At 34.9% G+C, this 12,075-nt stretch overlaps 1 long non-coding RNA gene across 1 annotated transcript; it reads right to left on the bottom strand.

Annotated features, from left to right (window-relative positions):
* Positions 1-4,238: 4,238 nt before the first annotated feature.
* LOC130054695 (uncharacterized) lies at positions 4,239-6,239 on the bottom strand. Its single transcript, XR_008803014.1, has 2 exons — positions 5,764-6,239; positions 4,239-4,743 (listed from the first exon to the last, which is right to left on the bottom strand). It is a non-coding gene; the product is annotated as an uncharacterized LOC130054695 (long non-coding RNA).
* Positions 6,240-12,075: the final 5,836 nt, after the last annotated feature.

The following is a 12,075-nucleotide window of genomic DNA, read 5'->3' as shown; positions in this document are numbered from 1 at the left end:
CTATGTGAAGAAATTCACAACCACCTAGCTGAAGTATTGAGATTCATCCGAAATTTAAACTTTCTGATATAATACTTATTGCTCATCTGAACTGAAAGCTTAAGCGAGCTTTTCTGATCGCCTGTTGTCCGTCGTCTGTCTGTCTGTAAATTTTTCACAATTTCAACTTCTTCTCCAGAAACACTGGGCCAATTTCAACCAAACTTGACCAAAAGCATTCTTGGATGAAGGGCTTTCAATTTGGTTCAAATGAAGGGCCATGCCCCCTTCAAAAGGGAGATAATCACAAAATGCAAAAATAGGGTGGGTCATTTAAACATCTTTTCAAGAACCACTGAGCCACAAGAGCTGGAATTAACACGAAAGCTTCCTGACATAGTGCAGATTTAAGTTTGTTAAAATCATGGCCCCAAGGGGTAGGAGGGGACACAATAGGGGGATCAAAGTTTTACATACAAATATATAAGGGGAATCTTTAAAAATCTTCTTCTCAAGAACCACTGAGCAGGGAAAGTACAAATTTAGATGAAAGCTTTTTTGGCATAATGCTGAACCAAGTCTGTTAAAATCATGACCCCGGAGGTAAGATGGGGCCACAATAGTGGGTCAAGATTTTATATGCGAATATATAGCTTTAATCTTTGAAAATCTTCTTCTCAAGAAACTCTAGGATAGGAAATTACAAATTTACATGCTTTTTGACATAATGTAGATTCAAATTTGTTAAAATCATGCCCCCCCCCCCCCACCTGGTGTAGGTTTGGGCCACAATAGGGGATCAAAGTTTTATATACCAATATGTAGGTAAAATCCTTGAAAATCTTCTCAAGAACCACTGGGCTAAGAAAATACACATTTACATGAAAGCTTCCTGACAGTGCAGATTCAAATTTGTAAAAATCATGACCCCCGGGGGTAGGATGGGGCCACAATAGGGGATCAAAGTTTTACATACAGATATATAGGGAAAAATCTTCTTCTAAAGAACCTCTGGGCTAGAAAGTACACATTTACATGAAAGCTTCCTGACATAGTGCAGATTCAAGTTTATTAAAATCATGGCCCCCGGGTGTAGGTTTCGGCCAAAATAGGGGGATCAAAGTTTTATATACCAATATTTAGGTAAAATCCTTGAAAATCTTCTCAAGAACTACCGGGCTAAGAAAATACAATTTACATGAAAGCTTCCTGACATAGTGCAGATTCAAATTTGTAAAAATCATGACCCCCGGGGGGGGGGGTAGGATGGGGCCGCAATAGGGGATCAAAGTTTTACAAAGAAATATATAGAGAAAATCTTTTAAAGTATTCTTTTCAGGAACCACTGAACCAGAAAAGTTTACATTTACATGAAAGCTTCCTGACATAGTGTAGATTCAAGTTTGTAAAAAGCATGGCCCCCTGTCAGTAGGTTGAGACCACAATAGGGATCTAAGTTTTACATGCGAATATATAGGGAAAATCTTTAAATATGGGTCAAGGTAACTCAGGTGAGCGATGTGGCCTATGGGCGTCTTTTTTTGGCAATCTGACAGGATCCCAGTTCATTAACCCTATGACTACATCGCATTTACATAAAACTATCGTTATGCTTATGTACTTTATGAATGTTAAGTCTGGAACAATATATGCATCGTTTAGATTGTCAAAAACTTTGTACTTTTCACGATTTGAAAAGTCCCTCAATCTATCAGAATTATGCGGACCAGATATCCGTGAGCCAGTTTTTGATTTATTACCAATCAGTGCAGAAATAAATACAGGAAAACTACTGTTTAAACGAAGGCTGGATACAAACACTCTACCAAAGAAAATATGCCTGACCCGATTCTTTTCTTATCGTCAAAACCTTTCCTAGGTACAATGAAAGGTGAAGATAACAAACACTATGGTTTTATCTCTGACATTATTAAAACCTTACAAATATACAATTTAATCAATTATATAAGTGTCGACAATGAATTCTTTCCGATAAACTATCTTAGAGAAGAAGCAGAAAGACCGCTGTACATGTACAATACCGCAAAGACCATCAACAAATCAGGGGGCACACTCCCTAATTCTATTTGTTCAGGCAAATCTTTTCAGTTGCAGAACTTGCAACAATTTGGAATACAACAAACGTCGAACTCTGTAAATCTATCTACAAAATATACACAGGCGTGCGTGTGCATTATGTAAATGGCCTTGTTGATATGTGGTCGTCTCTGTGCTGACTCATCATTAACAGATGTTTTCCGTCATTAACATTGTTCGTGCCCAATTACCGCCATATACCTGATCAAGATATAGGGATCACGGCGGGTGTGACCGGTCGACAGGGGATGCTTACTCTTCCTAGGCACCTGATCCCACCTCTGGTGTGTCCAGGGGTCCGTGTTTGCCCAACTTTCTATTTTGTATTGCTTACAGGAGTTATGAGATTGATCACTGCATGTTTGCCATCTTCATCTTTCATATACGAGAACGGTGGTGGAACGTCATCATTAGTAGCTACTGTGTTCATTTCATAATTCTAGTATTCAATAATCATTAAAACAAAGGGACTAGAGACACTCGCGTACTCAATGGGATTACTAACAATTTTATTATATACATATGGAAGGTCTAACAACCGGAACCCAAATTATGACCATAATTGACGTTCCAGGGACAATGGTTATAGACAAATGTAATTTTTACTTTGATAACAATATAAATCTAAACTTTAGTAACCCTGAACTTAACGTTCCGGGTGCAATACCTGAATAAACGTTCGTAAAGAACAATAATCACTACAATTAACTACCGTTTTATTTATCCGGAACCCAAAAATAGCTATATTTAACAATTGTTGAAGAAAGATATTGAACAAATTAGTAATTACTTCTATTTAATGACAACATACAAGTTTTAAATCAAGACAAGACTGAATTAATTCTATTTTCAACGAAACAAAACTGCACCCCTACACTACATCTCAAGGTGGGAGACCATACTATCAAGAGTACATCATGTGTGAAAAATTTAGGTGTATTTTTCGATCAACATTGGAAAAACAAATGTCATCAGTTGTCAAATCATGTCACGATTAGATTTTAATGGCATCAGTTGTCAAATCATGTCACGATTAGATTTTAATGTCATCAGTTGTCAAATCATGTCACGATTAGATTTTAATGTCATCAGTTGTCAAATCATGTTGCGATTAGATTTTAATGTCATCAGTTGTCAAATCATGTCACGATTAGATTTTAATGTCATCAGTTGTCAAATCATGTCACGATAAGATTTTTATGTCATCAGTTGTCAAATCATGTCACGATTAGATTTTTAACAACGGGCGGATAAGACGCTACTTAACAAATGAAGCTTGAAAAAAACCCTGGTACATGCCTTCGTGACATCTAAACTTGATTATGGAAACTGTCTATATTTTGGAGCTGGGAATAAAACATTGGACCGGTGCAACGATTGCAGAATACTGCTGCTCGTCTAGTTACGAGGTCGCGGAAACGAGAGCACATATTTCCAATTTTGACGAAACTCCATTGACTTCCCATCCATTTCCGACCCCAATTAAAAATTTTGACCTATACATATTGTTCCTTCCACGGATATGTGCTGTCGTACATCGCAGGTCTTTTAAATGAATACAAACCAATTCAACCATTACGGTCAGAATCGAAGTCGCGACTTGTGGCGCCAAAAATCAGAACAAAAACATATACCAACAACGCCAACTAAGCAGGTCTGCAGTACACCTCTGGAATGACCTTCCAGATGACATCAAGAAGTCAACATCTCTTGAAACTTTCAACGACAAAAAAAGTCTTAAAACTCATTTTTGTAAATTACCGTTTTAGATTATAACATGTGTAAACTGTGACTGTTTTAATTATCAAACACCAAATGAGATAGAAATTATTAATTATTATCTAGTGTTTTATTTTGATAATTTTTCAGATATAAGATATTATGCCATACTGTCATTTAATTGTGTTTTATTGTTGCATTCCTCTTCTTACCCTTGTAAAGCGCCTTAGAGTAATTCATTTTATATAAGGCGCAATAATTTTTTTATTATTATTTCAACAACCCAGAACATGAATTATGGGCATATTTAACGTTCTGGGTACAATAGCTAAATACACTTTCTTAACAATAGGGTGATTACTACCATTTGCTGACAATAAACTATCTTAGTTATCTGGAACCCAAATTAAGGCCATATTTTAAAAACAATTATTGAAGACAAATGTTATTAACAAATTACAAGTAATCAGTATTATTTAATAGGTGACAATGTCAGTTTTAACAGTTCTGGAATTCCAATTATAGTCATATTGAACGCTTTGTGTACAATAGCCAAAGAAACGTTCTTTTAAAACAACAGAGTAATCACTTCCATTTACAGTCAAACAAAATACAATGTAAAGCTCGACACATACATGTGGTACATTAATTACAGCTGACGGAGAAACATTCCCGAAGAGACGTCAATGAAATATTTTAATATGGCGGGAAACATACTTCTGTAAACATATACATGTATATACACAACGGGTTTTAGAATTATGGGATTAACAGATGAGATGAAAAACATATTGCATATGTGTAATAGGGTCTTCCGAGGCTTTAGATTATGTACACAGTTTAGTGTAAAAACATCAATGCTTGTACACATCATCTATAGATTGTCTCGCAATACGTTATATCCGTAAAAATGGCTTTCCTGCCGTGACATACGTGTTGATTTTCTCTCTGAAACAGAAACGAATGTCCATATCAAATCAATAGCTTTCTTAAGGTCATTCTTTCAGGGCCGTAAATTAACCTTCAATTTGGAGGAGGCAGGAAATTAGGCGGGGGTCTGGGGGCCGCCCAGGCCCCCAGACGCTGAGCACATTTTGTGCACACTGAACACGTTTCGTGCAAAATCCTTGATTCTAGGGCCTTCTAAGATGTTACTTGACTAACTCATTCTAAAAGAAAGATTTGGAATGCTTTTTAAGGGAAGTATCATGTTCTTAGTTATTGGAAACAACATAAATTCTAATGAACTTTAAATTTTAATTTTTTTTGGCTCAAAAGTTGGAGGAGGCAGCTGCCTCCTCCGCCTCCATGTAATTTACGGCCCTGTTCTTTTCTTAAACCAATCTTTTTCATTTCTTCTATATGAATATCTCTTGTTCGTCGTACAGTGTACATTGGATTAGGTAGCTCATTGGTTAAATCACCTAACTAGTAAATTATGCAAGGGTATCGGGTTTGATATCGCATTGATCTCCGATTCTTTGCTACAATAACTTGAAGCAATGTCTATATACAACCTTCTGTAACACAAGAGTTGACATAACATTTTTGCATGCCACAACCAGGAACTATCAAGATATGCTAAACATGTATACCTGGTAATATACCAAACTATTTTATATATATATATATATATATATATATATATATATATATATATCCCACAATGTTCCTACAGTTACCATCCCGTGGGAATCCGGGTTAGAATAGTTTCTCAGTACCCCGTGCTTGTCGTAGAAGGCGACTAAATGGGGCATTCCTTCGGATGAGACCGCAAAAACCGAGGTTCCGTGTCACAGCGAGTGTGGCACGATAAAGATCCCTCCCTGCTCAAAGGTCATAAGCGCCGAGCATATACCGTAATTTTGCAGCACTTCACCGGCAGTGGTGACGTCTCCATAATTTTATGAGTGAATCTCGAGAGGGACGTTAAACGATATACAATAAATCAATGAATCCTATAGTTACCTGCCTGAACTAACCCCTTCGGACACTGCGAACGAAGCTGGTAGATTCTGAAATAATCTCCCCTTCGCTGAAAGTCATTATCTTGGGTGCTGGATCCCAGGCCAGGGCGTAGTAAAGTCCCAGAACGATGGCGGACATGGATATACAGATTACGTACAAAAGCACTGTAGCCAGACGCCCCCAACGCTTCCGACAATGTTCATCAAACCTTCCTGGATGATGGCTATGTTTTTCTGTTTCCACTGTCGACAAATTATCCGTTTCCTTTTGTATTTTGTCTCGAAAGTGCAGAGATGTCGACGACATATTGACGGTTTCCATTTGCTATTATATAGTACAGTTGCTTATAGGATATTTCGCTCTACTAATATTTGATGACCTAGTGCGACAATTTCTGACAGATTATATTTTGTTGTTTTCCTGTTCAGCAATGCACAAAATTGGTTACCACGTGATGGTAATACCGATCATAGTGTAACGATTTGTGCAGCAGATGGTCTTTTTATACACGTTTTCATATGTCAATGTTTCATCTGCTTTGGTATCGCAGGCAGTTCCATCTCTGATTGATTTTAGAACGAGTGATACAGTATTAAGATATTAATTGTCAATAGTGAGGTACATGTACATATGTGTACCTGTTAATGTCAACATAGGAGTGAGTGTTTGAAACTATAAATTGTAAACGTATAGCGTACGCGGAAATCGAAAATAGGAGGAGTTTACAAACGATAGAAATAGCTGACTCGCGCCTTCGTCTCTAGTAAGCTAAAATGAAGACTACTGGGTCACCTTTGTATTGGATTTCAACTACATGTATTTATATTTTTTTCTCTCTTGGGGTTGCAAATTAATAGACTGTATGTAATCACCCAAATGGGATATTTTATCCCAAGTAGGATATTAAGACTGATTCTATGTAACTATCAAAAATCGGTGGCCACGACATGTCATAGATTTTGATGAAACTTAGCATATAATAATATTATGATAGGTATAAGACAAAAATAGCATGCAAAGGTTTGACTTAGCAACGGTTGCCATGGAAACCTATCCTATAACAACAGCTGGCCGAAATATGTAATATTTCAAATAATTCCTTTAAAATGATATTATTGATAAAAACAACTACAGAAAATTTTTTGCTGAGTTAGTTTTAGTTTTTTAAAATTACATTTATAATTTTTCAGTCCATGAAAACAATCCAAATAATATTTTTTGTAATAAAAAAGGGTTTGATATATCTATTTTTTAGAGAGGAATAAAATATATTTGCCCAATCATTTGGTGTAAATGCACATGCTAGAAAAACTTATTCAATCTTACTTTAAACAAGTATAAAATCAAATTTTTGGAGAAATCAAAAATGAATATATAACCAGTACATTCCTCTGGCACACAAACCAAAATACACTATTAAGAATTATCGCCCTTTGTGCCGCTCTCCTGAATTGAAGATAAGAACGGCCTTCATTTGGTTACATTATGGCAGGCGGTGGAAACTGCAGTTTTTATTCAATTTGTTCTTTAGAAGTTTGTTCTAATGTAGATACTTTTTGTTCACTTAGTTCATTGCCATCATCTTTATCTTCAGTTTTGTTAACAGAATCCGGTTTTTTCTTTGGAACACTTACAAATTCGTTTGATATTTGCCAAAATCATTTGACTAGCATCCAAGAGAAAAATCGTTTGCGCAGGAAAGGTAAATGTTGTGGAATTCCACATTTTATTGCATCTCATACAATTAAAAATAAAAGAAGACCAGGGAAACAGAAGGCTGACAGACATCTAAATGTTCTTCAAGTTGAAGATATTTATAGAAAATATGGGACAGTCCTGCCTGTTGGAACACGTAAGTATCTATATATCATATTGAATTTTGGCAAATAAATGAAATCCAAATTTTACAAGAAAAAACATATTTTATTGTAAACTTGTAAGATTACAACTGCAGTTATATGCTGCCAGTCAGGGCGAGGTACCACTTACATGCACGTACTGTAAATAGTCCGGTTATTTACTGCATGGATGCCCAACAAAATGCCTCCCCTTAGTATCTGAATTTCAGCCAGGGGTTTTATCTTTACCATTTTTTAAAACACTTTAAATCTTTACTTGTATGTTTTTCCCATATCAATTTTTTTTATATTTTCCATGTTAACAGTGTATTATTGATTGTTTTTATCATTCAGTTTGACTGACAATCTCATAGGTTTGTTCTATTTGTCATATTATGAATTTTGGCAAAATGCCCAAACCTACATTTTTCATACTACAATAGCTTGAATCTGATACGTTTCGCCATTAATCTATTTACATGTATTACAGGTCTTTAATATGAACTTGTTTTTATGACAGTTGATTATGCTGAATGTATTTTCCAAATTATTTTAATTTATCGTTGAAATACCCAAATTTTATGAATTTTGGCAAAATGCCCAAACTTACTTTTTTCATACTACAATAGCTCGAATCTGATACGTTTCACCATTAATCTATTTACAAGTATTAAAAGTCTTTAATATGAACTTGTTTTTATGACAGTTGATTATGCTGAATGTATTTTCCAAATTATTTTAATTTATCATTGAAATACCCAAATTTTATGAATTTTGGCAAAATGCCCAAACTTACATTTTTCATACTACAATAGCTCGAATTTGATACGTTTCACCATTAATCTATTTACATGTATTACAAGTCTTTAATATGAACTTGTTTTTATGACAGTTGATTATGCTGAATGTATTTTCCAAATTATTTTAATTTATCATTGAAATACCCATATATTATGAATTTTGGCAAAATGCCCAAACCTACATTTTTCATACTACAATAGCTCGAATCAGATACGTTTCACCATTAATCTATTTATATGTATTAAAGGTCTTTAATATGAACTTGTTTCTATGACAGTTGATTATGCTGAATGTATTTTCCAAATTATTTAAATTTATCATTGAGATACACCTAAAAACCATTTTTGGCAAAGAGCCAAATTGTAATACATTGATATATGGGCCAGTAACACACTCTCTGCCAATGAAGGGTTATAGGTAGCATAAATAAAGAGGCAATGGTATAGGAAACAAGATTTATTAAGAGTGTTTGTTTTCAATTCTAAGTTTTTGTATAACTCACGGTCAAAAATGGATAAAACAGGCTAAATTTTGTAGTTAAATTTAGTCTTCATAGACTGCTGTTGGTTTCCATGGCAACGGGTAGTAGAAATTTGGTTTAAAGTTTAAAATTATGTAAGATAGTGCAAATGAGGTTGATACTGTGAAAATTAAAGAAATCTGTGACATTGAGTGGCCAGACCCTATCTGATATTAAAATACCTTCCATTTACATGTATGGAGCGTCAAATTAACAATAACTCATAAATTGAAGATATATTTGAAAATATCATTAATCCAATTATTGCGTGCATCAAATCATTAATTGAATTGATGCAAGCATTAATTTAATTATTGTTCTTAAGCGAATTGATGCGCACTAATTGATTTGATGGACACGTCAATTCAGTTGATGTTGCATCAATCCAATGATGCCCGCATCAAATCTATTTCAGCCAATTCAATTATTGCTCGCAAAAATTAATTTTGAGCTCAGCGTCCATTTGTTGATCTCTTTAATTCAATTAAAGATATTTTTAATTTTTTTTTTTTTTGTAAAATCACATGTAATTAATGCATATTTCCATTATATTCTTTTAAAGAGAACAACAATTCAATCAAAAATATCGTAAATCATCAATTAAGGTTGTACCAAACAGATACGGGAAATTTTCCTCAAATTCATTTTTTGAAACTTTAATATTTTGTTCCAAGGAAGAAAGCCTCTTACTGTGCATGGTATAAATATAGGATTTTCCTTGGTTTGTCTGGTAGTCTGGTAGTAAATTTATTGTACCAGACTGTTGGTCTTGTACTCCCAGTAACCAAGACAGCTTACAGGTGTAAATCAAAGGAAATGTGGTTTGATATGATTTATATTCAACGAGTTGTGTGTTCTCTATTCCCGGGCCTTGGCGAGGGGATAGAAAACATACCTCGAGTTGGATATAAATCATATCAAACCACAAACCATGGGGGATTCTTTTTATCACATGTTAACCCAACCCCCCCCCCCCCCCCCCCCCCCCCCCCCCCCCCGGTTATTCATTCACGTTACTATAGGATTAAACATTCTTTTTGAAGAATTTATCGATGTGTAAAATCCGGACATTTTACTCACAAACTGAATAAAAGTGCAAAGCACTTTTATGTTAAGTTTGTGAGCAAAATGTCCGGAGTTTACACATCGATAAATTCTTCAAAAAGAATGTTTGATTCTTATAATTCCAATTAATTCACTTCATTAACAATTGCAAAAATTTGAATAGTTTCCCCGCACTATGTTATTTGTTTTCAGGCGTGTATGAATACATCGCGTTTTCGGGTTTATTGGTGTATAAACTCTTGTTTCAGCTTTATTTTTGTCCAATTAAAACAATTGTAATAAATAACATTGGAATTATTATATTGTTAAGAATTTTGATTCCTGATACTTTGTAAAATTGACGTTTGTTTGTGACGTCACAAACGGCGTAGGAAAACATATATGTAATGTAATAATTAAAATTTATGCACGAGTAAACATGTGATAAAGAAATCTATCTTATCATTTTTTCTCCACATGGTTTCAAAAATGGGGTATCAAACCTCAGTTAGAAGAACGTGAAATTAAACTTTCACGATAAGAATGTACTCTATGTAAAAATTATCTATACAGATTTCACTAAAATTTATATAACTTTTTATAAAGCTGACCTATTGGTTGCTAAATCTCAACAAAATATATTGTAATTGATGTATCAGTGTATACCACGGTGTACAATAATATAACATGTATGGCTCGTCAATAGCAAATCTTAAACATAAAATTGCTACATATTTTAAAAGATCTCTTGTGGTTTAGGACAGGTGGAAAATATTTTTCCAACGAAATACAATTCGTTCCCACGAAATGAGGTTCGTTCCCATGAAATAAAATTCGTTCCCACGAAATAAAGATTCGTTCCCACGATTTTTTTTTAAAATTAAGTTTACGTTATTTTTCATTACCTATGGATAAATCGATACATACAGTGTAAGCAGAACTCATTATCGATATAATCTTATTTAACACACATTATCATATGTCTTGTAATTATGCAATCCACAATACATCTGTGGCAAGTCTAGTAACTAAGTTAGTTCATATATTACATGTATAATTATATTTCTGACTGTTCTTTCATTTTGAAGTGCAATGAACATCTGTTGTCATTTGGGAACATTAAGGGGCTAGATGAAAAGATCGATGTCAGATAAAAGTCTAAATTCAAATAGTTAGGTGGAGAGGGTTACAAACTGTCGTAAGTTTCTGTCATCCGACTTCGGTTACACTTTAGTGGGGGAAAAAGAAAGACAAGTTACTGTTAAAAATCACCTACGTATAGCTCTCTCCCAGCTACCGTAACTACTCGGCTATTTCCGTAACCACAAACCAGTTACGGAAAAGGACGTGCGCGTGATCCGATTCCTCTCCCAGGCGACGCAGTACAATATACAGATTTGTATATTGCGAGTCCGCAATTATCACGTGGGCAAATAACACTAAAGAAGTAGTTCGTAGGATATAAAAGCATGGATTTTATCTTAAATATAAATGATCAAAAGATCACTAAAAAGTAGGGAGACTGTGTTCAAATTATAGTGTAAAGTAATGAACTTGATGTTTACGTTCTTGTTTTGAACTGTGTACGTTTGACGTCATATTTTTTCGTCATTCTACCGTGACGTCACACAGTATACGCGGCCGCGTGTTTTAGTAGTTCCTAAGAAATCGCTATCCCATAATGCCTTACTGGTGAGCAAAACGAACTCTGGCGGAAGTTTGTGATTGATTGTATATATTGTTTAACGTCCCTTGCGAAAATCTTTCACTCATATGGAGACGTCACCATTGCCGGTGAAGAGCTTCAAAATTTACGACTTATGCTCCGCCCTTTTGGCCTTTGAACAGGAATATAGAAGGGATCTTTATCGTGCCTCACCTGCTGTGACACGGGGTCTTGTTTTTTGCAGTCTCAACCGAAGGATCTTCCCATTTAGTAACCTTTTACGACAAGCAAGGGGGCACTGAGGACCTATTCTAACCCGGATCTCCACGGAATTATGCTGGCTTGAAGCGTTGCAGTTCATACCCTCAAGTATTTTCAAAAATAAATTCTATTTCTTAAATTTACATTCTATTTCATTTCTGTCGGATTTCCGTTGAAAAGAG

The sequence above is a fragment of the Ostrea edulis genome, chromosome 5 (genome assembly GCF_947568905.1).
Source record: "Ostrea edulis chromosome 5, xbOstEdul1.1, whole genome shotgun sequence".
Classification (NCBI taxonomy): Eukaryota; Metazoa; Mollusca; class Bivalvia; order Ostreida; family Ostreidae; genus Ostrea; species Ostrea edulis.
The sequence above is the reverse complement of the archived record's forward strand: the minus strand, read 5'-3'. Positions and strand labels throughout refer to the sequence as shown.